Raw genomic sequence first — 27825 nt, forward strand, 5'->3', positions numbered from 1 at the left:
TGAGTGCACTCCCTAGAATGATGGATGGGCTTTAGCCATGGGCTTGTCAGGAGAGGGTGCAGGGCCATATGGAAGTGGCATATGGAAGCTCATAGTAGAAGATGGGGCAAAAGGAGGGGAGTGACAGAGATATACATTAAAAACACTGCTTTGCTCTTAAAAATGCAAGGTTCATCTGTTTTAGTGGGGAATATCAGTCAGTGGTGCTTCCTTCCGTGGGACTGGAGGCAGACAAACACAGGCAGATGCAGGAGGTTGTCCTTTTGTGTTTGTAGCAAGTTTTCGTTTTCCAATTCCTTTTTTTTAATTGTGGCCCAAGTTATTGTGTGCAGTCTTTACCAGAGGTGGAAAATGTGAACATTTCTACGAGGAAAGAAAGAATCTCAAAGAGCTTCTGCAGAATATAATGAATATTCTGTTTTATTCAAATAATCTGATGAATTCAATTTCTTCTGTGTTGTGTTGTTGTCAATCAGATTTAATTTCCAGTTTGAATCGGAGGAATTCCTGCACACAAGTTGCTGGTCCTTTGAACAAGTATTAATTATGTCTTCAGATCAAGTCATGATCAGTCTATTTTTACCTTTATATCTTTGTCTATGTGCAAGCGTGGGTGTCTGTGTGCATGTGTATTATCAGCCATGGAAATGTGTGTGTCTCTGTCTGTCTGTCTTTCTTAGTGCCCTGTGGAGTGTCTTTGGGCCCTGAGGAACTCTGTTTGATTGTTTAAAGCCCTTCTTAATTGGCGCTTTGTCTGTGCGCTCCTAAATGAGGCGGGACACCCACGGTGGGGGTTCCCGTGGAGACCGTGGGCCGTTTGACAGCCCCCACGGTGGGGCCTGTCCCACAACCCCTCAAACTGCCAGCCTCTTGACAGCGGCCCATGCTGCACCACCCTGGCCAATTAAAACTCAGCTGTCAGGACCAGACACTATACCAACACTGGGTGACTGAGTGTGACTGTGAGATAGCAGAGAGAGAGAGAGAGAGAGAGAGAGAGAGTGTGTGTGTGTGTGTGTGTGTGTGTGTGTGTGTGTGTGTGTGTGTGTGTGTGTGTGTGTGTGTGTGTGTGTGTGTGTGTTGGGTGTGTTCTTGCAATCATTAGCTGATGAATAAACCCCTTTCTCCTCTGTCCCTTGCATGTTTGTTTGTAAACTGCATACTGTATACTGAATGTATTTGTGTCATAAAGTGTACATGAGGCACTCATGTGCGCATATGCTTTAAACATCCACCCCAGGTTAGAGGGCTCAAATTGGGTGTTTATGTGTGTGTGGAAGGTGTGTGCAAGTGTTCTTTGTGAGCTGAAGTGCTTGGCAGACAGGCTGTATTGGGTTACATGCAGACAGATTTGTAATTCGGAGTAATCACTTAGGACAAGCCCTTACACCATTTTATCTGGTCATGACTCTAGGCCAAAGTCAATACTCGTAGTATAGTAATGAGTAGGGGCTAACTGAACTCGTTTTATTAAAGCTCTGAGGAGTGAATCTGATGCCAACCTGCTTCCCAATGAAAATATCTCATTCTCTTTCTTTTACACATTTTCTGTTCCTCTGTCTCGCTCTCCTTCTCTGTCTACCTGCCGCACTGCTTGGACCTTAGGCCTTCTGTTTATAGGTGGGAGCAGTTCCTCATCCCTTGCCTTTGTTGTCTAACAAACGTAAACAAATCCCTACGAAACAGGATAAGGGGAATTGTCAGGACTCCCACGAACCTAGCAGTTCTTTCACAAATCCCAAAACATTGAGGGAGACTCCAAAGCGTGTTTGGAACAAATTCATAGTTATGTTTAAGACAGAAAATTACTGCAAAACAGGTATTATGTGAGGAGATTATTCTGGAATGACAAAGATGAGATAAACAGCCCTTTGACAGGATCCAGATTTGTAATCCGAGATTCCAGTATTGGGAGAAGATTCAGTTTAATCCCCGCTGAAGGCAAAATACAGTTATTGGAAACTTCTCACCTCATCATAACCATGTTCAAGCATCACATAAAAGCTCACCTCAGCAATATAAAATCCTCGGCATTCTTTTCAACAAAGAGGATCATCTTACCTTATGGTCTCCTTATTGAATCCTCTGCCTCTGTGGTAGATACGCTATATGTAGTGAACAATGTAACATTGTTGTGAAGGTGCACTAGCACTCTACCCTTGGGCTAGTCTGTGAAGGAGCTTGATTTGATTGACAGACAGTTTCTATGGGGGTAAGTAATAAAGTCAGAGTCAGAAACAGTGCAGCAGCATATCTAGCTTTCACCTCCTGTACGGCTGAACCGAAATACAAGATATTATTTTTCAGTTTTGTATCCAAGGTGAAAAATGCACCTTCTTGATCAAAAAAAGTGATTGATATATAGCCTAAGCACAAGCAAAGTAGAGTAGCAATAAAAAAAATTTTTTTTAAAAGTCAGGGCTCTTTCCAAATTTCAGCAATAATGAATACAATATCTGAAATAGACAAGTAAAAATGAACCAATCATAATGTCCACCTGCTGAAAACCTCACCTTCTCTCTTGCTTCATTAGAGATATCGACGTAGATAGTGCCTGACTACAATGGGGTACAGTAATGACATACACATGGAAAAATAGACACACACACAGATGTACTCATCTCATCTTCTGTGTCCTGCATCTGGAAGTTGCTCCATGAAAAGTGCCTTCTTCCTGCTCTCACTGGAAACATTTTCCAACCAGTGGAAGACTTCTTCTGGGAGCTGGCCCACATCCAGGAGCACTCAGGCTTCACAGCTGTCTTACAGTGTTTAAATGCAGCATATGGTACCCAAGTACCATTGTTTCACCACTAAAGACCCTGTTTTTTCATCACGGAAGAAAGGCCATTTAATGTCAGTTTCACTTGGAGAGAAGTTTTGAAAATGATTAAATGAAAAACTGGGCTGAGAAAGTGATGCATTATTCTTAATTTTTTTTTCTTTTCTCAGACCATCACTAATTTTGGCAGTGATGACATTTTGATTCTCAGTCTGTGAGTTTGTGAAACAACACCATCTGTGTGCTTTCCTCTAATTAGGGTAATAGCCACAAATATTACTGCAACAGTTCCTCATGACAAGCTGTTACATGCCAATGTGTGAAGACTTTTGCTGGATTTGATAGGCACAAGTTAGCAATTACACTGATGCAACTGAACAGCAATGCTTTTTAATACCAAACAGGAGACCTAAAATTTGTCTCATTTGGCATTGTTTCCACAAAGTAAATCACATATGCAGTGTCATAGTTTACTTGTATTTTTTTTTTTTTATCTTACGCATTATCTATGTATTTTTAATTTTCTGTTCTTTCAGTGTGCAGATTTTTAAGGTCACATCTCGTGAAATGAAAAAAGACAGTATATATTATCATGTTTTCTAAAAACAATAAGACCTTTGTGCTACATGTGATGAGAGCATGACTGCAATTACCAAGCTTCACCTGGTGAGCAACACGCTTCACATTACCTCAAAAACAATATCATATTCATCATCAAAAACCGACAAAACATTTCATTTTCGGACACATGATACATCACATTATCTTCTCAATCTCCTTACTTCATTTTCTTTGGTACCATTTAAACCCCAAATCTGACATTAACAAATGGAAGTTAATTTGCCTCCCTCAGAACATGTTATAATCAGTCTAAAGGTTAATGTTTCTGCTAATTTATAAATGCAGGATTGCTGTCAGCATGAGGGGGAAATGGTTTTGAAAGGCCTGACATTGTAAATTAAGCCTGTCAGATCGTCTCTCTCTGCCGGCGGATCAGAAGATGCCGCAGTGTATGATGTCAGACAGGCAGGCAAACAGCCCTGGGGGACAGACCTTGCTCCCTCACTTCCAAACACTGGAACGCCGGGATATTGTGGCTTTGGAAAGGTAGCTGGGTGCACAGGCAGGAGTGCGGCGGGTTTCACCGTTAGGGGCTGCGTTGGATGGTCAAAACTGTGTGTGATGTCGATGGTTGATGAGATTTTAGCTAATTCGCTGAGACTCACAGGGGAGGATCATTTGAATGAAGATGTCATGCCTTGCCAATGCAATGCATTGTGGGAGCATGGCAGCCAGATTCTCAGACCATGTGTCTGTGATTAAATTTGCAGTGTATAGCTACAGTGTGTTTACCCATGTCCTTTTAAGCACAAGGATAATAAGCTCCATCTATTGACATTCTGGCTCTCCAGATTAACTGGATACTTCACGATAATAACAAATGGCATGTATGGAGTATAATTCTATTTCTGTCTTCTTCAGACATGGTCATTTATTCAGGACCAGATCGCACCAAATATTCAGGAATCCATTTCTAGGTTTGTATTTAAAGTGTTTCACTTTTCACCAACTTTCAAACTACTAAATCATGTGGTACCAATAAAACTTAAAAAATACTCCTGCAAGCATATTTTTTTTTTATGTAGTTAGGTTTGTTGGGAAATATTTGTTGCACCATCTAATCAAAAGCAATCAGTTAAATAAACAGGAAGCCACTAGCATCACAAGCTCTAACACAACTGCTAAAAGTAACAATTCTTATGATCCTGGAAATACGTATAATAAACGGAACTGTTAATTCTTTGAAATTATGCATATTACTTTGTTTATGTATACACAAAGTAGGTATGTCAGTAATATTCCTGCAGTTTAGAGTTGGAAATCTTGCTTATTTTAGTTATGCATTTTCAGATCGCTAAACTTGCCTGTAAGTAACAGAGCTCAGCAATAGCAAGTTGAACTCTCCTTTGGAAAGGCTCCATTTGTGCTAAGTGTTACAGAGCCTTGTGGGATGGAAAGAATTACTGCCCTATAGCAGAGCCTATAAGCCAATCAGACATTGGGGGGTTGTTACAGGGCTATGGGAAAACAGCCAAGCTCTGACAAGCACCGATCCCGTCCTGCTGGTGAGATGATGAGGCCAGGAAGTAAGATAAAGATTATGTCAAACCGGTGGTAAAATTCCCCCCCACAAAAAAAGATTCGATCCAAGCAAATTTCTTCCTCAGTGGGAGGAAATAGCAACCGACAGATTAGACATCTTCTACTGTAATCTGTGTAGAGCTTTGAAATACAGGTCGGCTGCAGGCCAGATTCTCTCTCTCTCTCTCTCTCTCTCTCTCTCTCTCTCTCTCTCTCTCTCTCTCTCGCTCTCTCTCTCTTACTGTCATCCCATCTCAACCACACACACACACACACACACACACACACACAGTGACCAGAGGAGTGAGCATAGCTGAGAGAGGCCTGAAACTAACCGACTCTTGTCTGTCAAACATCTGTGGCAGCTGCAAAAGTGTGTGTGCATGAGTGTGTGTGAGAGTGTCTGTGCTGGTCTTGTGCAGAAATCGTCTCCTCTACATTGGTCGTCATTACTGCAGCCTGTCAGGACCCAGTCTAATGGTGTCTCACCTGACAGACTCACAACCTTGCACCAAACAAGAAGTGTAGGAGGCGGAGGACGGCGAGAGCTGAGACACAAATCTCCCACTGGGAAATGAGAAAATACAATTAACAGAAATCCCATTCTATTTATCAATGAACTAAAAAAAAAAAAAAGTGTCAAATTAATTTGCGAGATGCTTTGAAACGAGTGGAATGTCTGCTGTAATTTGGAGGCCAGTGTAATAGCAGTGTTATGCAGCATGGATCACTGTTGCATTTTCAGGCAGTATGTCTAAAGGAGTAGCTGTTTTGGTTTGCAGGTCATTTTGCTGCATGAATTTTGGAGCAGTTTGCTTTATACATCCAGATCTGCTGGCAGCATTAAACTGCTGGACTCCCCCAAGACTAAAAAGTAGGAACAGAAGGTTCTTTTGATGCTGCGCTTTGTGAATAAGGTGCAATTCCCCGGGGTTTGTATTGTCCCTGTACCACACGGTATCTGTCCGGTCTGTACCTTCCCCACTCCTCTGCTCCTGTTCAGAGACAGATGAGTGGAAAAATGTGCAGGTGTGTTGAATTTTTTTGCCTCATCATCCATTTTCTTAGTTTTAGTCCAAGAAAAGGAGCATGCTTTTTTGGCAGAGTTATCCATAATGGTAATAAGTGCAGTCGTACTCATTTTAGCTAAGGTTTTGTATGATAGAATACACACATAATTTAACCCCCCTTTTTTGCCATCCTCAGTGGAGTTTTTGCTTTATTCTTGTCCTGGGACCTGAACATGTCTGGTTGTGTCTTTGAGCTGACATTCCACACGGCCTGTATGTCCCTGAGCTGTGATGACCCCATGCTGAGGCTCCCGGGCCCCACCAGAAGGGCCTGAGGTGCTTCGCAACGGTGACTTATAGCTGGTCTGATGACAGACACATTCATTCACACAGACACATGCGTACACTCTCATAATGACTTAGAAACATTGCACAAAAAGTGCATCATGTGGACACACTCGAGCATTAATGACACTTTTTTTCCGACACAGATTTTGTTAACCAATGAAGGGTAATTTAAAACAACTCAAAATATATTTTGTTACAGTAAGTGCCACTTTGTAAATAAATGGAAAAAGATTTTTATTTCAAAATGTAATCCTCACAACCTAAGAAAAGGAAGAGGGACATTCTCCCATAATAAATCACTCCGCACAATAGCAAGCACACACACACACACACACACCTGCGTACACACACCTGGCCACCCGTTTACTCCCTCTATTCTTGCTGGTCCATAGCCCCACCCAGTGTAGAACAAGAAGTGCATGACGATGCTCTCTTGGACATGAGGATTTAATAGGTGACCCTGGGCTGCATGCTGGGTCCCCCGCTGCCTGGGCTCATCCAGCCGTAAAATGAGGCACAGGCAGGACCCGGCTGGTAATGAGAACTGGCATTTTGCTCAGGATAACCTCGGGAAAATCGCTTCTATAAATACCTTCTATAAATAAAAGTGTACCTTGGCCCAAGACTGCGTAAGGGGCTTTCTCTGAAAAGGTCATCTATTGCCCCGACTCCACGGCGACTCACCACGCTCCTGTTTTCCTCCCCTCTGTCTGAGTCCTGCTCCTCTGCTTCTTTATTCTTTTTTCTTGGTGTTTTATAAGGTGTTTTCTTTTAACTGCAGAGAAAACAGTGCGTTATCATTCTTGTCACATGACCCTTGGAGGGCTCCTTCATCCTCCCCTCCTCTGTGTGTCCTTGACCTCAGTCAAGCGTCAGAGAAACAAAATGTATGAAGTAGAGAAATACACAAATTCAAGTGTAAAAAAAAAAAAAAAGTTAAACAAAGAAAAGTGACAAATAAAATCAGCAAATTTGTTACAACATGTTGGAGGAGGAACAGGTTTTGGGGTTAGATGCAGTAGCCCTGTGTTAATTACCCCCCTAAAGGCTTGTGTGTGTGTCTCTGTGTGTATCGACACCATGACCACTTCTCATTCATCAGTGCCACGTCTTATCTGTTAGTTTGAAATGCAGCCACTGTGTTAAACTTGGTTCTCAGTCTGCCATATTCAGGTTTTGTGCATATAATCTTCAAACTGGGAACTGTCCGAAAAACAGTCAGTTGTTCAGCAACGTTTGTTCTTTACATTCAAGGGACAAAGTCCAGGTTATGAAGTGGGTGGATGGGTCAGATCATAAAATGCTTCTATTTGTCTTATTGGCTAAATTATTATATTTTACAAATCGATACAAAATTCTTATTTCTGCTTTATAGTAAGTTGTGTTTTTTCGTGTTTGCTTATTCTAATTCTTTATGGTTAACTGAAAAATTATTGCGGGTGTAAGCGCAACAAACCATTTACTGTAAGACACCATTGGATTTCCTGAAAATTACATGGTCAGACAAATGAAAAAAAAAATTACTTTTTTGGTTCCTGAAAGCACTGTTTTAAATCAAATGTACAGTGTTAGCAGGACAGACACAATATGCAGTTATCTGTTTTGGTACAGGGGAGAGTTTAAGGGAAACTGGAGTGGGACTGTCTTGACTGTTGCATGAATCCATTAAATGACCTGGCATATTGAATAAAAGTCCCTTTATTCATTCCTCATCTTCTACCTTCTTCTCTGTGGGAGCTTCCATGACACAGAAGGAGCCCAGGACCCTCTCTGCAGGCCAGGTCACTACTTAAACTTCACTTAGCCCCCATTTTACTGCCTGCGGGCAACTTAAACTGATTAGCCTCGACCTTACGAGGACTGGCTGACCTCCCAACGCGTCCAATACCACTTATTGATCAATATTTCTATTGATCTCAGGCCCCCATGCTGGATCAAGGGCGAATGTTTCCATTGATTTGACCAGATTAGAGAAGACAAAAGGTTGCCAAATCAGTTTAGATGCAAGCTGCCAACAGGATATGACAGCGAGCTGCGTGGGGATTTCCAGCCAGGATTAGATTTGATGAGTGTTAACTGTGGAATTGATACAGCGGTAGGACTGTACCGATCGGTAGCTAATCAAGTAACAAAGTATGTTAATGCAGTCATGCTTGCCCTTTAAATGCATGAGGTTATACCAATTGATTTACCTGACTAAACCCAGCCTTAGATCAAATGCAGATAGTTTTATATATGAGTTACTGTCAGGTATTGATAATGGCAAATAGGAGGAACCCAGTGCAATAAAAAAAATTCAATCTGCTTCAAAAGCCTAACCCTAGATATAGATCTTCGGCTTACTCCTGTGCACATGTTGAAGTGTCCAAGACACCCCATTGCTCTTTTGTTAGGTTCAGTGCCTTGTGATGATGAGTATGTGTGTGAATGAGGACATTTTGGACATATTAGAAATTGCTTTGGATAAAGATGCTAAAAAATTACATCAATAGGTCAGTAATTTTAATTTGAAAATTAATAAATAAGTCTAATTTGAATGTATTTAGACAGTATAAAAGTTTATTTTTGAGATATTTTAAATGACTGTTGCTTTGGTGTTATGGCAACAAATTATTACTTCCAAATACCACATTCCTGTTTCCCTGTCTAAGGAACAGAAAAGAAAACCTATAATTCCACTCTATGACAAACCTAATGGATTACTTGGAAATTTAGCATTGGTGGCGAACAATAATATAAGCATAAGTTAGAAACTGCAAATTGCCCTAAATCTGATTTTTTTTTTTTACAATGTGTAATAATCCACATTTAATGGCAATTAGAATCACAAATTTGGATAAAATTTGTATTAGTTTCTATAGTTATCACTTGTGTTGCCTGCCTGCTGACTGATGGTGCGCCTCTGAAGAATAAACTGACAATTTGTTCTTCACCACAGCAAGATGGCAGAGAGCGAAGGCAGTTATACCACAGCACAAAACACACTCGCATATGCAGTCACATACTGTGTGTGTGTGTGTGTGTGTGTGTTTGTGTGTTTGTGTGTGTATTGTGCATGCACACCATATCTTTTATTAAGCCGAGGGAAAACTTGCTTCCACCCGGATTAAATATTGATGTCCTGAGTGGGACAAAATGAGTGAATAAGTCATGAAACACTGACAACACAACACTCAAAGAAACAGAGACCATGTGGACGTTTGCAATGTGTGATGTGTGAATGTTACCACAGAGTAAGAGTGCAAAGTAGAGAGAGATACAGAGAGAGGACGGCAGGAAGGGATCGCACAGTAACATCAGTGGTGGTCTAAATGAAGAAAAAGGTATTAAGGATGAAGATGTGGCCATTTCATTTAGGGCTTTGCGATATTGAATAAACTGCCTTTGTTCAATTTTCAGTGGTGTATAAGAACTAGTTTTGCTTGAATAGATTTATCCATAGTGTTGCTTTGGCTGGCCAGATGTATGAATTGGCAGCTCTGTGCTTTTCAATAATGCCGTGCCTTTTCTTCTTTGAAAGCCAAACGACAGTAATTGAAAGATCGAGGTTCATTGGCTGACATTGGCTCGAGCAGCTGTAGAAATGGCTACTTCTCTTCCGCTGTCCCCGGTGATCCCATTTTGCGGACATCACTTTTTTGGGTCAGTGAGTTAATCCCAAAAATATGTCCTGCCAGAACCTCGCCATTTATCTGGGTGGGTATTCTGTGTCAAGCTCAGCATGGCTAATTCTCTCTGGGACTCCCCTGTGTTATGGAAGACAGACCTGACTGGCAAACTCACACATTATCGCCACAGTCATCTGATCCGCCTCTCTTCCTCAACCCCCCCTCATTCTTCTACTGGAGAGATCTGTCCATGTAAAGGGCCAGAAAACAGCGGGTCCCTCAGAAATGGCAATGGAGACTTTATGTGTTACAACTACAAATATAACTTTGTAAAGATAGCTTTAATGTAATTATGGAGACGATTACACAAATCTTATTGTTGTCACGAGCTAGATATTTGATTTTTAGGGACCTTTAGGAGGTATGAACCTATTCCAGTCTTCACCAGTTGGATTCATTTTACAGTATGCCATAATGTTTCGGCAACCTCACACTCGCCCTCGCCAATATCAAATTTAACCATTTTTCAACTCTTTCTGACGTCCAAAAAAACCCTTGAAAACCATTTATGTTGCTCATACAAAGTCTAAAAGCACATACAGAATGCCCCCCCCCACTTCCCACCAAAAAAAAGGTAATGTGTATTTTTTCGCATCAGGCCTTTCAGCGGGGAAGAATTCATAGGCCTGTCAAGAGCCATACAGTGGTTGAATGTGGTCATTTATAAGAAGCCGACTGGAGCACAAAAAAAGCATGAGAAGCCATTTTGGTGCTGTCAGAGGGTTTTGTGGCTCTAAAAGGCTGCGGTGATGTGCTCTGACACTCGGGGTCTTGTATGGTGCTTTTAAGAGCTCTGCGTGGGCACTCTCTGCATCACACACTGCCGAGCAAGACAAAAACATACCTGTCACCGGCAAACACTACTGCTGCACTTAAAGAGAGCCCTACATGCCGGCAGAGGTCTCGGGGTGACTTTGTGACATTTTTGTTGGACAATAAAGATTTTTTTTTTTCTCTGCTGCTGAACATTGAGGCTATAGATCCGTCTGTACTGTAGAAGTTTGTTTTTGTTCTTCTGAAAGGAGAGGGAATATGCTGAGTTGGACTTTGAGAAGCCAGCCATTTTGGCCTTATTCTGAAAATAACTGCTGAACACTTTTCTTTTGGGCTCCAAATTAAAAAAAAAAAATTGTGAAGTTCACTTTCTTCTTGCTCTTCCCTTTTTTGAATCCCCTCCCTTACAGGAAGGTCACAGTGTGAAAAAACAACAAGATAGAGGACAAAGGAGAGACAATCCTCCATTATGCCCCCCTCATTTCCTTCCCTCTTGCTTTCTTTTTCCCCTCATCCTCTGCTACCTTTATGTGCTGCCCTATTAACAACTGTTACTGCAGCTTTAATTACGCCCCTGTGATCTCCAAGAGTGGCGGGCACGTGTCATCTCCTTCCCAGGGGAGCCTGGGTAATTACCAGCATCCATCCGAGGGCCGTTGCTCCTGTTCCTCGGTCGCCGTGGTGATAATCACACTGCCGCCGCTAACATCTGTTCCTTGGGCGAGTAGTCCAAGTGGCCTAAGCCTGTCACACCATGCCTTCCTGTGTCAGGCTTGACCTCTGACCCCACCCATGGCTCGACAGAGCTAATTTGTTTACTCTTCGAGACAGGAAGAGACAGACCAAAATCCCACCCGAATGCAAAATACTCGGGACTAGATAATGGACATTTTAAGCAAGTTGGTATATTGTACTCTATGTTTAGGTTAGGTAGTTACTTTATTAATCCCCGAGGGGAACTTTTATCGCTACAGCAGCATACAGGAAGCAATAAGATAATAATAGAATAATAGAAAAGCAATAAAATAGCAGTAAAAATAAATGTTTCTGATTATTGGTCTCATCTCTTTGGCTATTCTTACTGACTAGTCTTGCAAATGTCTCCGAGCATTTTATGCCGTGGGGGCAACAATGGTGTTAGCTGAAAAATTTGAATCCACTTCTGCCAGTTGTACATTGTGACCTCTGATGTTACAAAGTCCATTCGTGTCCATTCCTTCTGGCCATCTGACCACATGATGTTCACACACAGTTTTCTCTGCCTAACTATTGAAAGAAGGTCCTTATGATGTTCTGCTGTTCGTCATTGGTGATATGGTTCAGGTAAGAGATACTGAGTTGTTAGTGTATGCACTGTATCCCCCCCCCCCCCCCCCCCCCCCCCGCCCCACGTGTTTGGCAATCCTCTAAGAAGGATGCTTGAGATCCTGAAAGACTGCTCTTAATCAGGTACCATCCTCTCAGGATAAAACGCCGGAGCAGCTAAGATGCGGCTTGTTTGACAAGCTAGCAGTTTACAGCAAACATCACAGTGCTGGAAGACACTGACATGTTTAATCTTAAATCTTTCAAATTTGTGCTCTACAAGATACACTTCTTTCATCGTTAACTTCAGCTGCTCTGTTCTTTAAAGAAATACAAACTTCGAACATTTACATGCAAAGATTACGGGTTGGCAAATAGCCAATCAGATTGCAGTGAGTTAACAGGCATCATATATATATATATATATATATATATATATATATATATATATATATATATATATAAAAGTATACAACAATAAGAACAATATATATACGCTTTCACTGCCAAAATGGACATACTTATTGTATACTTTTATATATATATATGTATATGCTATCCACTTTCACTGCCAAACTGGATATACTTATTGTTCTTTTCCCACACTCAGGGCACTTGACATTCCTGGTATGAACCCAGAGAGGCCTCACAAAAAAGTAAAATGAAAAGGCCCATTAAAAACTTCTATCGAGCCACTGACTTAAATAGTCGAATAGTGATACATAATAGCACCAGCTGAGGACTTTTCCCTTTAGTTTTTAGTAGGTTGTAATGGTAATGGATCATCTTCCCCAAACAGTGATTCTCTCATCCAGGCCTTTTTTTTCTTCTTTTTTTTTTAGCCCTATAGAGGCTGTAAGTAAGTTTCCGTCTGAGGGGAATATTTGCTCAAACAGCAGAGCAGAGCCTTGTCCAGTTTCATTTACATCTCTTGAAAACTCTTCCCCTCATGTGCAGCACTTTGAAAATTCTTGGCCAAGTTTTCAGGGGAATAGAAAGACCCAGTTGTGGAGCAGGAGTCAGACTTAGGGAGCAATCAGTATACAAATCCTCAGAGACTATAAAGCCATTTCCCTCTTTCTCACTGATGAGAGCCAGCAGCAAGTTTTGCCCCTCTCGCAAACTTTTCCCATAATGAGAACACTTGGACGTCTCTGAACACACTTATCCACCAGAAAAAGGAGGATTAAATGCGGGTATGTTAGATGAAGGGATAGGTACCTACTCCGAATGAAGATATATTGCATATTTGCAGCAGATGAGGTGGAAAAATATAAACGAGCATAGAGGCTTAAATAATGAAAAGCTTTCTGATCAAAGGGACAGGAAAAGTGATGTATTTAAGCAGGTCAGAGTCTTTAAAAGCTGTTTTATTTATGCGCTTTTTAAAAGAAAGTCATAGTCAATATTTGGCAGCTGTGACATTAACGAGCAACGTATTATAAGGAAGGGGGATTCATAAATATGCATAAAGATATTAGTGGGGTGTTAACAGTAAGCACCTGTCTACTTAACCGTGACAGGAGCTCTGTGAGTGACTTTACAGAGACCCCCCCTCTCCCCCCCCCCCTCCTCACGGAGCCACATGTGTCCTTCTTTACTTAACGTCGCCTCTCCCTGCCAGTGACAGTGCTGCTGACAACCCGCACTTGGGAAAAAAAAGAACATGTTTTCAGAGATGTCAACCAGTGATGGTGAAAGCTCAAGGTTAGAGTTGCTCGTTCACTCCGTGGCTGGCACACACGCCAGCCTGCCTGTTCTTCTTTGGCACTCTATGAATATTGGCTATCCACATTGTGAAATTAATAATGCATTTTCATATTTTTTTTTTTTCCTCCATCTCAAGATGTGGGGAATAGCACAGCATCTGTCAAGTTGACTTCTAAATCCAAACTGTCGAAAGTCAAAGGGTTATGCATTTTATTTTTTTTATTTTTTTCTATTTTGTCAACGAGAACTGAGAAGCTGTCAGGGGTATTAACTTTGACAGCGGGTGTTTCTTTACAGTTGGCATGTGCATAATTATGTTAGAAGTTTTATTAGAGAGGGTTAATCATCATTCTTTGTCCCCTCTGATATGAAATGTACAGGGTGTTAGAAATCTCCTCTCCCAGTTACTAAATGCAAGGAAACAGTATGTTAAGTTTCTGCAATAACTACGAATCAATTATGGCAACCGTAACAAAAAGAAAGAAATGCAATGTTGCATATTGAGAAGACATGCTGAATTTCTTTTACGAGGTATTTTACCAGACCAGCCCAGTTTTTCTTTTTACTTATAATTTGACCCATTAATTACTTAAAATGACTGCACACCTATGCTTATTATTATCTTTGCATTGATTCAATTCATATTAACAGGCAAAATATCTAATTAGCTGACTGGATATGTGTTTTCCGATCGCTGAGTAGTGAACCCAATTGTTCATTCTCATTCTTCAAAGTCACACCTGAGCTTCTGTCCTTTGTTGACAGGAGGTGGTGAAAGCAACGCAGAGATAGGGAGTGAAAGAGAAACAAGGAGAGGGGAGGAGGAAGAAGTGATGGCCATCTGGGATGACTCAACATCCATGCCAGGGATTGTTGAGTGTACCACATGCATCTCGAACTGTCACACACTGTAGGATGCCGGGCTCAGACAGATGCAGGACAAAAGGTGCTGTTGTTTACCACTACGCTCCTTCTCTCCCGCCCTCCCTTTATCCTCCCATCCTCTGTTTGCCTCAGCGGGAGACAGGCCCCCCTCCTGAGTCAGGCAGGCAGGGGCTGTGTGGCTGATCTGATTGTGATGGCAGGGAGAGAGGAGTGTGGGTGGGTTTGTGGCGATTGAGGGTTGTGGTGGGTCAGAACCCAACAAGCTGTGCTGGGTGGCTGCGCTCTCATCTCACCTCACCCTTTTTATTTATTTTTTTCTTCCAGGTGGTGCTTCCACCTGCTCACCTGAAATGCCATTCTGCCTCCCTTGGACAATCATCATGTGTGATGTAGATTACTTACTAAGGCAAGACAAAGAGGCAGACAAGTGGATGACAAGTAAACATGCATCTTGACCTTGTCTCAGTTGATTTGAGCGTCCAGTGTGCCTTTAAAAAACTTTGAAGACTTTAAATGTAATTGCAGACACCTAAGTGACAGTAAATTTACAGTACAGCTTTTTCTTTTTAAATGTTGGTTAAATTTCATTCTTAATTTAGTGATGTCTTTTATGTACTTTTTCTAACAATGACTCTTCCTCATGTGGTTTATCAAAACAAACACCCTCAGACTTACTGAGACTTGTTCTCCCCTTCCTCTCACCCATCCGCTGTATTTGTTCTTTCCTGTGTTTTGTGCTCTTAAAGACGGAGAGATTTGGGCCTCTCGCGCCACGTGGGACCGCTGAGAGCCAACCTTCTCAGACTTCTGGCTAACCTTCATGTTCGATCAATACGTCTCCATAGAGGCTCCATCTTTTGGAGTTTGTTTGTTTCTGTTCTCCTGCTTGCCTTGCTGCTTACATCACAGCTAAGATGATGAAATTGATCAAACTTGATGTTTTTAACCCAATACGAGCAATTCAGAAATGGGCAACAGGAAGTATTATGTTGGTTTCAAACACATGAAAAAAAAAAAATATGCAAACAGGAAAGAAATGTGAATGTATATTTGTCACAAACTGCAACCATAATTTTCCATCTCATAAAAGTCACGAATAATGTCTGTATAGCCTGAGGTTCCAATTAGCTCTTTATGCAAGCGGGATGGTTTCCCCCTCACCGCCAGCTATTTGATACCCAACAAAAAAATACCTGGAGCTGGAAGATGGATGGACCCTGGCTGGCCTGACAGAGGTCAACGATTTCCCTTCCCATGTCAGCTGAGAAGTAAACACCAGGACACAGGCAGCTATTTCAGCTCGATGTCTGGACCCATGAGCTCTGCTGTGAAGCTCAAGATCCCTATCTTCGAGCAAAAAAGGAGCGCCCGCCGTCCTCTCTCCCCTCCCCTCCATCCCCACCCCGCACCACCCTGTCCTCTGTCCCCTTACTTTCATTACGCATTTTTTTGTTTATGCTTGGGCGCAACTGTGGCTGCTCCTGATGGTTTGAGGTCAGGCGTGACTGGCCATGGGTTACTCTAAATAAATACACACGGACTAGCCAGGAAGGAGCGGGTAGGCTGCGCTTGCTGCCGAATCGCCCTTGATTAATCAGCAGGCAGATTCAGGGTGACTTTTTGTGTACACTCCCCACCACCACTGCCGTTCCTTCCCCTGATCGACCCCCCCCCCCCCCCCCCCCCCCCGCCTCCGACACACACACACACACACACACACACACACACAACCCATGGATGGTGATGGAATCGGGGCGGCACAGACGGGGCAATCCAGGCAGCCAAGCAGATGGAGCGTTGCAGTGGAGTCACGCCTCTGCAATACACACACATACCTAACAAACACATGCTTAAAGATATGCACAAACGCGCAAATATGAATGCACACGAAACCCTCCCATAGTTCTTCTGACCAAATAATTCAGCCTGTGGTCTTTTATACCAAAGTGGCATTCATTCCTTTTTTCAGTGGAGGCAGACACATGGCCTGTTGTCACACACTGTGGAGCCAGCTAAGCGAGTAAAAACAGCATTATCTCTGTGTGGATAGGGAAAAGTGACAAAATGTGAACCACTTGACTTTCAACATTTACTTTAAATGTGCTTCAAATGCATTTTTGTAAAGCTGAAATCAAGATGGATAATTACATGGTGCTCCAGCACAATAGTTCCACATCAGAAACAGCTTGTTTGAGGCCTCCAGCTGATCTGATTTGAAACATCAGTACAAACAAAAGCTTTCCACACAGCAGGCTATAAGCTATAAAGCAGCACTCTCCACAGTTCTGTGTCCACCGCTCATTTCCCCTCTTTTCACCTCATCCCTCCACCACCCCATCAAAGTCACCTCACAGTAGACTTCACACCAACCGGCGCCAACATCGCCCACTAACCTCTACCTTGGCTGCCATCATTAGGGGTAGTGCTGTTCTCTCACCTGTCAGCTCCACTCGACCATGGATCAGTAGAGCCTCAGCTGGACCGTGCAGACCCCTGTCACTAACGCTGATCCTTTCCTCTCGTCCTGGCTCCAGAGCTCGACCCCTCACCCATCTCCGCACTCCCCTCCACCTCCGCTGGCCTTCCGGCTCATGCAGCTGCCGTCCAAGCATCCGGACCGCTTTCTACCCCATGCTCTTGCTGCAGTTCAAGCTCTCAGCCCTGACTCCAGACCTAGCCCCCGGCCTCAGCACCCCCCGGCCCCTGTGCCTCTGTTGCCCCCAGCATGGATGGACCTATCCTCGGGCAAGGTGTGGCCCCATGTGGCCCACCTGTCCAGAATACAGGTTATCAGCTCTGATCGCCGCAATAGACTTCCACCCAAACCTGCTGCCCTGAGGGGATGGAGAGAAGGAGAAACAGAGAAGAAGAGAGAGAGGGAGAGTAGATTGAGCAAAAAGAGGGAGCTGATGAGTGACGGTAGGAGGAGAATAGCAGAATAGAAAAGACAGAGGAGGTAGGGATGGGGACGAAGGTTTGCCTGGAGGCAGGGATGAGGCAATGAGTACCCCTCAAAAACTAGCAGGCAGTTGGAGACCACCACAGGCACTTCTACAGAGGGAGAACATGGGGGCTTTCAGGTGTGTGTCAAACATTAAGCAGCATGCTCTCTGTTCTCTGGTTCCTCTCCATAGCGACAAGCTTTAACCAGCCTGCAGACATCCTGCAGAAAATTTGAGCCAGGCAGCTGAGCTGTTGTTTTGATGAGCGTCTGTTTCTGTGGTTATTATTGTTTCTTTTCTTGTAATTTCTCTTCTTTTCATTTATTTTTTTCTGGAAATCACTAATCGCGTTGTCTTTTTGTTCATCTTTGTTCAGCTGTTTTGTTTATTTATCCAGTTACTCCAAATTTACTTGAATGGATCTGATTATGTGGTGCCATAGCATTCCCAGTCCAACAGATTTAATATCTGTTGCTGGACATCAAGTGTAAAATCAAACCATATGCCACCAATTGCTGCAAATTACCCTGGACCCAGATTATCAGCACTAAAAAACCTGTCCGAGTTTGAAGCATCATTAATTCTCCAGCCGTTTTGTTTTGCAATGAGATTGCCAAGCACTCAGTGAGGGTTGGTTTGTTATCGTGGTTGCAGACATTGTAATCAGGCCTCAATAATCACACTTCCAGAAGCGGAATGCGCCTGGGGCCCACGCCAACAGGCTCTAATGTGGGGCACCACGGGCCGCTAGCCTGCAGACACATAGGGCTGGCAGATGGAGGCTGCCATTAAACACGGACAATCAGAGAACACAATCATTGAGCAATACGTTGTGCACAGAGAGAAAACCAGTAGAGGATGTACAGGCTTACTATCAATTTAGTTTCCCTGTAGGATTCTTGATGATGGTGATTGGCTTACATAAGATCTAACAGATGGAGTTTGGTAATAAAAAGACTTATTCATACAAATAAGTTTTTTAAGAAGTGGTTTTAAAGTAGTGATCCAACCAGTCTCAACTACTCATGCAGAGAATTAAGGGGTCAAAGGCTGCTCTCGCCAAAAAGTCAATAAAACAATGTCTTCTCTGATGTTGCAGGATGACATAATGAATGTCGATGACTGCAGACAGGTTTATTTTTTTCCTTACTAAAGGAATCATGAGTATGATCAGTGTTAATGAGCACAAGGTACTATACTTTAAGGAACCTGTTTACGATCCTGTTCCTATCTGACAAGTGCACTGTGTAATCTTAGAACCTCCCCCCCCCCCCCCATCTTCCCCCCCATCCACCAAAGCTTTGCCCGCCACACCAATTTCCACATCTAAATGCATCACATTCTGGTTCATGTGCAAATATTACACTGACAGATATGCCAAGATATCATATTCATAGTGATGGAAGGCAATACTATGTTGGCAGACATTTACTACTTAATTACATTTATCGTAACAATTAGTGTTTGCAGTAATGGAAGAGATTTGTTTCATAGAACTCTTTCTCCTTTACTCTTTTTTTTTACTCTTTTTTTTTTTTCGTCATCTCTGTATCCTTTTGTCATTTTCTCTTTTTTTCCCCTTCACCTCAGTCTCTCCCCATTATGAAGCCTGATATCCTTTGTCTGTGTTTCAGGAACTTCAGGTTCCTGGAGTCTTGGAACATAACTAAAAGTGTTTCCTGTTTCACTTCCTGAGTGGAGAAACAAGCATAGGGAATATGGAGGTAGTGTTCTCTGTATGAAGCAAGCTCTGCCATTATGCCACACACTATCTCTCACTGTGACGCATTTATTACATCTGCTTATGTTAATGAAAAATACAACAAACAAAAAGAACATGTCAGTTGCAACACTGGACCCCAGACCAGGAGAGGATGTAATGAGGCCACCTGTTAAGTAACAACTAAGTGAACCTGACATTGTACGCGCAACAGAGTCCTCTACTACAACAGACCATCAGCACTTTCTAATCAGACTTTCAATTTCAAAAATAGCATCTCTGTAACCGTAAATCTTGCTTTGGCGAGCTCGAGTCTTTTGTGTTTCCCTTTCTCTAATTGTCCCGTGTCTCTGGATCATAAATCTCTCAGGGAAGAGCCATTAGGAAAAATGGCTGGCAGGGACTTTGCCACAGGGACATAGCTGGTGTATTCCCACTGAGAGGATGTCCAGATACTGACTAAAGACACCAGCGTATGCCATCGCAGTCCATTCACCGGGGTCAGATGACAGCATGTCTGACTTGGCAGCCCTGCGTTTCATGTCAGCAACAAGCCAGCTGGTATTTGGGATTTCTGTGGTTAGAATGGTTTCCTTCCCAAAATCTCAGGAGAATTGAATTTTCATATAATATCCCTGAATGTCATTGTGTTTGGTGCTGTACTGTAACTGCTGTAAATAGTTTACAATGGGGTCTGTTTCCTGATCTCATTTGCTTGATGCAATGTGTCTCAGCACAGAAGATACAACACAGGACTGAATCGGTACATTGTTGACAAAAACAATGGCATCAAAGTTTGACCCAACCAGTGCTGTCTCCAATGACTCGCAGGTCAATCTTTATTTATTTTTTTGCTATGTGCTGTGGGTTGTGTGTTTCAAGTGTTTATGTGTTAACCCATAGTGACGGCCAGCTCTGGTAAACAGCACGGAAAAGACTTCTCACAATTAAATATCCTGTCTTAAGTGTTTTGGGGGAGCCTGTGTAAATAGGATTCAGTCAGTGCAGCGGTAAAATGATTTCCTGTAACAAGCAGAGTGGTTTGCTGATGAACATCAAGAGGAACATGACACAAACTGGCATCATGTGGCAGACATGGAAGCAACATGGAAGAAATTGCTTGGCATTTTTGCCACGTGATAAATATGCATTATTTAATTTATTTAATTAATTATAAGTGTTATTTTCTTATCAATAAAAGATTATATTAATGTCTTTTTCCAAATGTCCCCATGCCTTTAAATAGATAACTCGATAGTTAATTCTCTGGCATCTTTGAAGTGGGCAGTAATATTATCTTTACATTGGTAATCCCCGCAGAAAACACATCTTTGTGGTTTGATTTTAAGGCTGCAGAACAAGAGGGGAAGATTGATGACTAATCTATACAAGTGTATCTTATTATTACTATAAATTATCTAAGAGCCAAGGAACAGAGGTATAAAAGACCTTAACCATTTCATTAAATATAATTAAATTGAATTGATATTAAAAGTCATCATTTCTGGGTCTTTTTTTTTTTTTTTCATAAGTGCTGATTAGATATGAGCCATACTGGATCTCCTCAGTGTTAAACACATACTGCGTACAGTATTACAGAGTTAATGGGACAGATAATTGACAATGAACCATAGGAGGTTAATAATAGATGCTTAATTGACTCCTATCAATTTGTTACACTGAACATCACTGTCAAATGTCCCATTCATACAGAGAGCAGACATATTCACTGCAATGACCATATTTCTTCTTTTGTGATCAGTACTTTTGGGATTCACAAAGACAATAAAGTGATGTATTAACTAGTAAAATGCAACATACGATGACCAAAGTAATTCTATGCTGTGTAGCCTAGAGTTTGTCTCACTTTATAACAATTACAAGTAAAGAGAGTTTTAGATGCGAAACAAATCCTCCTACTTTATTTAAATGTATGAACCATGCAGAGTCTACAACTTGTACCATGTATTTGAGCCTTTTTTAAACATAAAAAAATGTAAAATACACAAAGACTTTCTTTTAAACCAACCAAAGTTCTTTTAACTTTGACAAAAAATTACCAGTTCCAAAAATTTTATTCTCATAACATAGAAGAAATAACTTTGAATATTTAGCAAAATACAAATCCTAATATATTATTTTGTACTGTTTTATCTGCTCTATCACTGTATATACGCTACATAGATATTCTCTGGACAGCCTGTCGTGTTCAAAGCCAGTGTGTATGGTACATGTTTCCCAGCTGAGTATGATTTTGTCCATCAACAATGAGGAAGCAAGAGTTTATTTTTTTCTGACGCCATCAGACAGACTTTGGCAGACCTGACTCCTCAGTATAAATGGTGAATATCCCAGGTCAGCTACTGTCCCAGGCCCTCTAGGCCTCTCCCGACTCTCTGGAAGACCTCCGCTGTTTATACATATCTGTTTCACCTTTTTCCTCCTAAACAATTAAGCAAGCCGGCCAAGAGGAAATCCGTCCTGTGAGAGTTCCACACACACACGTTCCTGCTGGTGCAGCCAGCTGTAAGATGTTACCCAGTACACCGACAAGATAAATGTAAATAAAAACTTTTCCATCGATCAAGTTCATGTGTATTCGTCTAAAAAAAACTGAGTGGAAATATGACAGACTCGGGAAAAGAATACCTTTCAACTGACGAAGAGGGGAATTCCTCCTTTGTTGCACAATTACGTTGAAACGATTAAATAGTAAATACTCTGGTATTCCCCTTCTTTCTACCTCTTCAAGTCGTGGCAATTTTATGCACCAGAAGCTCATCGACTCATAATCTGAATGACTGTAAATGGAGTGCATTGGAACACAGAGTTTTCAGTGTGCCATGCATCACTCAGAGGACTTAAACAGATTGAGTGCAGACTGATAGATGAACCTCGTGGAGATGTGTGGCTGGATGGAGAAGGGAAGGTGTTGGAAGGTGTAGAATATTAATCATAGCAATTATTGAAAGTGTTTTTCGCTGACATCATCATGTGGACTCATATATCAGCCGGGAGCAGTCGGCTTATGACTTAGTGACACAGGAGTGGAGGACATTGAGCAGTAAAAATTAGCAAGTTATACTGAGTGAAAAATTAAGCCATCAGAGAGCCATAATCAGCTGACATTTGTTATTCCAAAGATTTAATTTCAGGAAGGGCTGTGTGGATGTTATTGTTTATACCGTCATCCTCTTTACTGTAAAATGCATTCCTTAACAGATTTACATCTATTATGTGAGTCCAGTGTGCAATCAGAGTTGCTTAGGAAATAAGTGGACTAAAACAACAGCTGAACTGTATTTCATATCCGCAGGAAACCAAAGAAGTGCAGATATAGATTGATGATGTCAAAGATTCACACCCACGTCATGCCAAAAGTGTTGGACGAGTGTGTGCGCACGTATTTGTGTCCTCTTTATTCTGGAGCAAAGAGAAACAGACACCAGGTTCTTAAATTTACAGCATTCAAGGCCAGAGGAGACATCCTTAAGTGAAGTAAGTGTGGCACATTCACAGGCTTCCATGGTTTTAGCTCGGTACTCAAATTCACACAAAGAAACATACACCGACTTAGGTGCTTTTTGTAAACAGTTTTTTTTTCTCTGTTTTGCCCTATCTGTTTAGTTATTTTTGTATTTAACTGGCCAAAAAGTATCTAAAAAAAAAAGTCACGACTGTGTTTACAATGTGTGTTCATCTCCTCGTGTTGAAGATGAACAAAGTGACACTGAAATGAAAGTGCATGCAGAAAATAACCTTTGCTGTGAACTACATCAAAGAAAGCATTACGCAGTGTGTCATTCTTCTTTCTGCCTTCATTAAGCTGTTTGACTGCAGTGAAACACTTACATACTTCTTTTTACGTGACACTTATTTATACACCACGCCGCTCTTTCGTCATGCTCTGTGTAAGTCTGCGTCACACTCCTTCCCTCCCTAAATTTCCTCCCTAAATTTAAGATGTTGTAAACAAATTGCAGCCTCTCCCTCTTTGGAAAGTCTCAGGAACCTCAGAGGGGTCCTGGGTCTCTTACGTCTCTCCTGCTGCTCACGGCTGCATCGGCTCCTCTGGGCAACCGCCCAATTGGCTGGGAGTCTGCTGCCCTAACCCTGAACCCTGAAGATGAGAGGTGAGCCAAGGGCCAGCGCAGAGGCTGAGGGTGGGTGTGGTGGCGGAGGTCAGGATGGGGGAGGAGGGGGAGAGAGACTGCTATTAAACACAACAGGGGAAGGCCCATCAGGATGTGTCTTTTATAGCTGGCTGGTACTTGAAGGCATCAAACGTCACTCCCATTGATGAGAGCCAGGCAGTCCAGCCGGCAGATGAATCCTGTAAGGGTGGAAATGATGGGGTCAGGGTTTTTACAAGGTCAGAATGAGGTTAGTGACGGGTCAGGGACTCGGTAATCCCTCCCATTCAGTCTAGGACACTGCAATTGTGTTAAACCTATTGCACCAGTACACACATACAGTGTCTCTTAACATGTTAAGGCCTGCGACACAAAGGAATACGCAGACATTTTTATACAGTTATTCACTTTCTTGCCAAGAGAAGATTGATGCCACTTTCTTGTCTGTAATGTAAAGCCTCACCCAGACACAGTTAGGTTAGCTTTGTATGGAGCCTGGAAACAGGGTGACAGCTAACCTTGCTGTGTCCAAATGTAATAAAATACCTACAGTCTTTGTAAATATGACACAAATGAGAAATGATCTGTTAATTGTTATTATTAATATGCTAAGCAAACTTGCTGATGGCTACTGTGCCATCGATAGCACAGAGTCAGGAATGTGTTTTCCAAAATGTCAAACGTATTTCTTCAAAGGTCTATTTTGGTTGTACATATTTTAAAATCTACCGTTATCTGATTCACTTTATTGCATTTTTCAATTCCAAAGCACATATAGGATTTTGAAAAATATAAATATATTTTTGACTTCATCATTTGCAGAGACTTCAAACATTCTTAAGATCATTCTTATTTTTCTTTAATCAGTGTTACAAATTAGCTGCATGCTAAAACATTTTCAAAAATGCTAATTTGTCATTGGCTTCTGCCAAAAAAAAGTATTTAATTTAGTAGAGTAGTTGCCGGAAAATCAAACCCATAAGAAAGCATTTGTTGACAAAAGAAACTTGCCATTTGGTCATATTTTTAAAACTTTACTGTCTTCAAACAGTCCCTCTTCCCATATCATATGATGATAATAGGCTACATATGAAAACTGTTGATGTTTGTACCACAGTAAAATAGACAGAGGTTAATGGCTCACACTAAGTTAGGGCATCATTCTAAAAACGTACTTTACTGCTGTAAAAAGTGTTGGTCTTCATGTAAACTTTGCACCTAACAAAAAGTTAATCAAGTTAACCAACATACACAAATATGTTTTCTTATACAGCAGAAACTACGCATCACCATCACCATCACCACCACCATCATCATCATCACCCTCCAGATGACCCCACGTCTCCTAACGACACCTCCACTAACCCTTTAACCCTACAGCCGTCCAACCTCTCCTCTCTAACATTGTTTTGTTCCTTGTTTCATTTCCATTACAACTCTCCTGCGGGGACTTGAACTTGTTGCCCCGTCTGAACTGGGGTGACAGCTCACTAAATCACTGCCTTTTAGTGGTGCTGCCCCCTTTTTTATACACTTTAATCACCAGACTCCAGTAACCAGGAATATTGGGCCCAGTGTATGGAATTCTACTCGTAAAAGAAAAGGCGCAGGCCACTGATGTTCTTCTCATGGCTGAATCGCTGCTAGAATTCATCTTGTTCTTGCTGAGACGGTGGTTGATGGAGGCGGGGGCTCTTTCTTATGGGTAACAATCAATCGCTCAGGATCAACAGGTTTTAGGCTGTAAACTTGAGGTCATCTCCTATCTAGCCGACAGTTTCTCATCTGGTGATGTCGGTGTTAATGCTGGTGGGAGGCCTTGGATTTTGTTTGTTATTTATGGTTAGTCACAGGTTTAGAAATGGTTCTGAATGATCGGAGGCTATCTTTTACACACAGCCTGTCACAGCTTTAAAACGGTAAACCCCCTGTGTGTGCACACTGTGGTTGGGAAGTGTGGAAATACAGAGGAAATGCAAGCTAGCGAACATTGAAAGAAACAGGATTTGTTTCGACAAACCTTTTTATACAGAAACAATTTTTATATCGATCCCTTACTGGATAAGATCACCACACAAATCCAATGGTTCTTTGTTCTAGTCCTCTTCTTGCCATCTCCATATACTACCTACCTTGATCATTGCATTTTCACAGTGCTCATCCCCCTCTGTTCTCTTTCCTCCTCCTCTCCTCCCCCTATTTCATCTCCAACCAAACATTAATCCTTATCCTCCCTAAGGAAGCCCACTTCGTGCAGCAGTGAGGGTATTTAGAGCCAGTGTTGACATTGGACAGCACGTTAGACAAATATCCCTGACTCAAAACCACAAGACAAATGGCAGACCCGAGCTTGCTGTGTTCTGGCAGTGAGTTTGCCGGTCTGGCTTAGCTGTGGCCAGATATTCAACACAGGTGACGTCTTACTGGGAGAGGAAAAAAAACCTGACCACTAAGGAGGGTAGGTGGGTAGATGAAATAAAACGTGGGAGTAAAGTAAAGAAGAAGAAAAAAAACAAAAGAGCGATGGATGAAAATAGAAGGACAGAAGTGAATCATTTAATTTCTTTTAGAATAATAGAAAAACAAAATGCAAGCAGAACCACAGCGGTAGTCTCAAATTACAGAAGTATTAAGTAAAGTATATTTTGTCTGTGGCAATTGTTTTGGTGATGATGACGTTTGATCTTCAAATATAAGAACAAAAAGCACAAAATCATTTTGTCTTCAAAGATTATTTGTGGAGGGTTTTAGAAAACCCGCTCCTCCCACTGACAGCCAGGTGGTGGCTTTGATTATGGGTGCACATGACATCATTTCAAGGTGGAAACAAACACGTATACCCACACACAGACAGCACTCACACGCTGTGACTGTGACAAGCTATCTACACACATTCAACACATAACCACACGCATACACGCAGACAGCATACCACCCCACACACACACACACACACACACACACACACACACACACACACTCTTCAGAGATATGGGGCCCGATTTGACAACCAGCAAGTTGACTTGGCATTGCTCGGACTGGAGTGATCCAAGAAAAGCAAAGCAGGCCCGCGAGAGGGCTGGGGCTTTTGTGTTTGTGCAGTGTCACACTTCATCACGAGGGAAACCCATAACAGGCCCAGGAAGACCTTTGAAGCTATGGGAGGGGTGTGTGGGAATCGCCTCTGTGGCTACCTCTGATGTCAACTCCAATATTCTGATTGCAGGCTATTTCCTGGATTAGGATTGTGTTTGTCGGCTGAGAGGGAAACTGTCCGAGGATTGTATATCAGAGAGCAGACGAGCTAATTACAGCATCCCACAAGACAATTTGCAGATTATAACTGTTTCGCTAACACTGGCCATTTTAATACTTAGTCAGCTTTGTATTTTCAGTCACTATCAGCAAAGACAGAATTTTTGTTTTCAGAATACATTAACACAGAAGATGAGAAGAACGACAAAGAATAATATATGTTTGTTTATATGTAGAGTACATGCACATGTTATGCATTAAGGTTTGTAATTATGGACTGGCCAGACAGACCAGTCTATGTGTCGTTTTCGTTTAAGGACGTATTCAATAGTGGATTTGGATGGCACATCAACTAGGCTAAAGTGGTTTGGATTTCTAAGAAGAGAATGTCTCTGTAAACCATTAGGCTAAAGATCCCGTATGTGGAACAGTGTCAGGCAGCAGGGTCAGGTGATAGGAGTGCATGCAGTTTGCTTTGGCTGCCTCGTAATTAGGGGAATGGTGGCGTACTTTAATGGACCACATCCTTTTGGCTGGAGCTTCACAAGCCTCAACCACTGAAGCCATAATTTGAATCTAGAATGTTTGAAGCAGGGCAAGACAATTTCAAATCAAGGAGAAATATTCAGGAAATTACATTTGTACTTTTGGGGATGGTTGGCTGGCTTGGTTGTTGGAAAGTTCTCTTTTCTGCAGTGCTCCATTGGCCAGAAAGTAATTCTTTTCATTCATTTTAAAAGGCCCAATTTGTGCAAAAATCCTCTCGCAGAATGTACTATTTCTTAGTCGTTAACCATGATAGCATTTGCTCTACCTTGTGTTTAGTAGGTAGCAGTTGTTGGCCATCTAGCAAGCTCAACTAACATGGTGAGCACGGTAAGTATAAAACATCAGCATGTTAGCATTGTCACTGTGAGCATGCTAGCCTGCTGATATTAGCATTTAGCTCAAGCAACACCATGAAACACCACCATCTGAAGGCTAAATCAGCTCCAGATGGCAGGGCTGGTGCGTCTTCTTCATTCATAATAATAATAATATATAATAATTAAATTTCTGAAATTGGTCTTTGCTTAGATTCTCCATGTACCAATTGGCCACTGTACCATAATTGTTGCTTTTAAATTATTCAAAATTAAAACAACAAAGAG

This window comes from Embiotoca jacksoni, unplaced genomic scaffold, assembly GCF_022577435.1.
Source record: "Embiotoca jacksoni isolate LCO1_2020_lvr unplaced genomic scaffold, fEmbJac1.0.p SCAF_18, whole genome shotgun sequence".
Classification (NCBI taxonomy): domain Eukaryota; kingdom Metazoa; phylum Chordata; class Actinopteri; family Embiotocidae; genus Embiotoca; species Embiotoca jacksoni.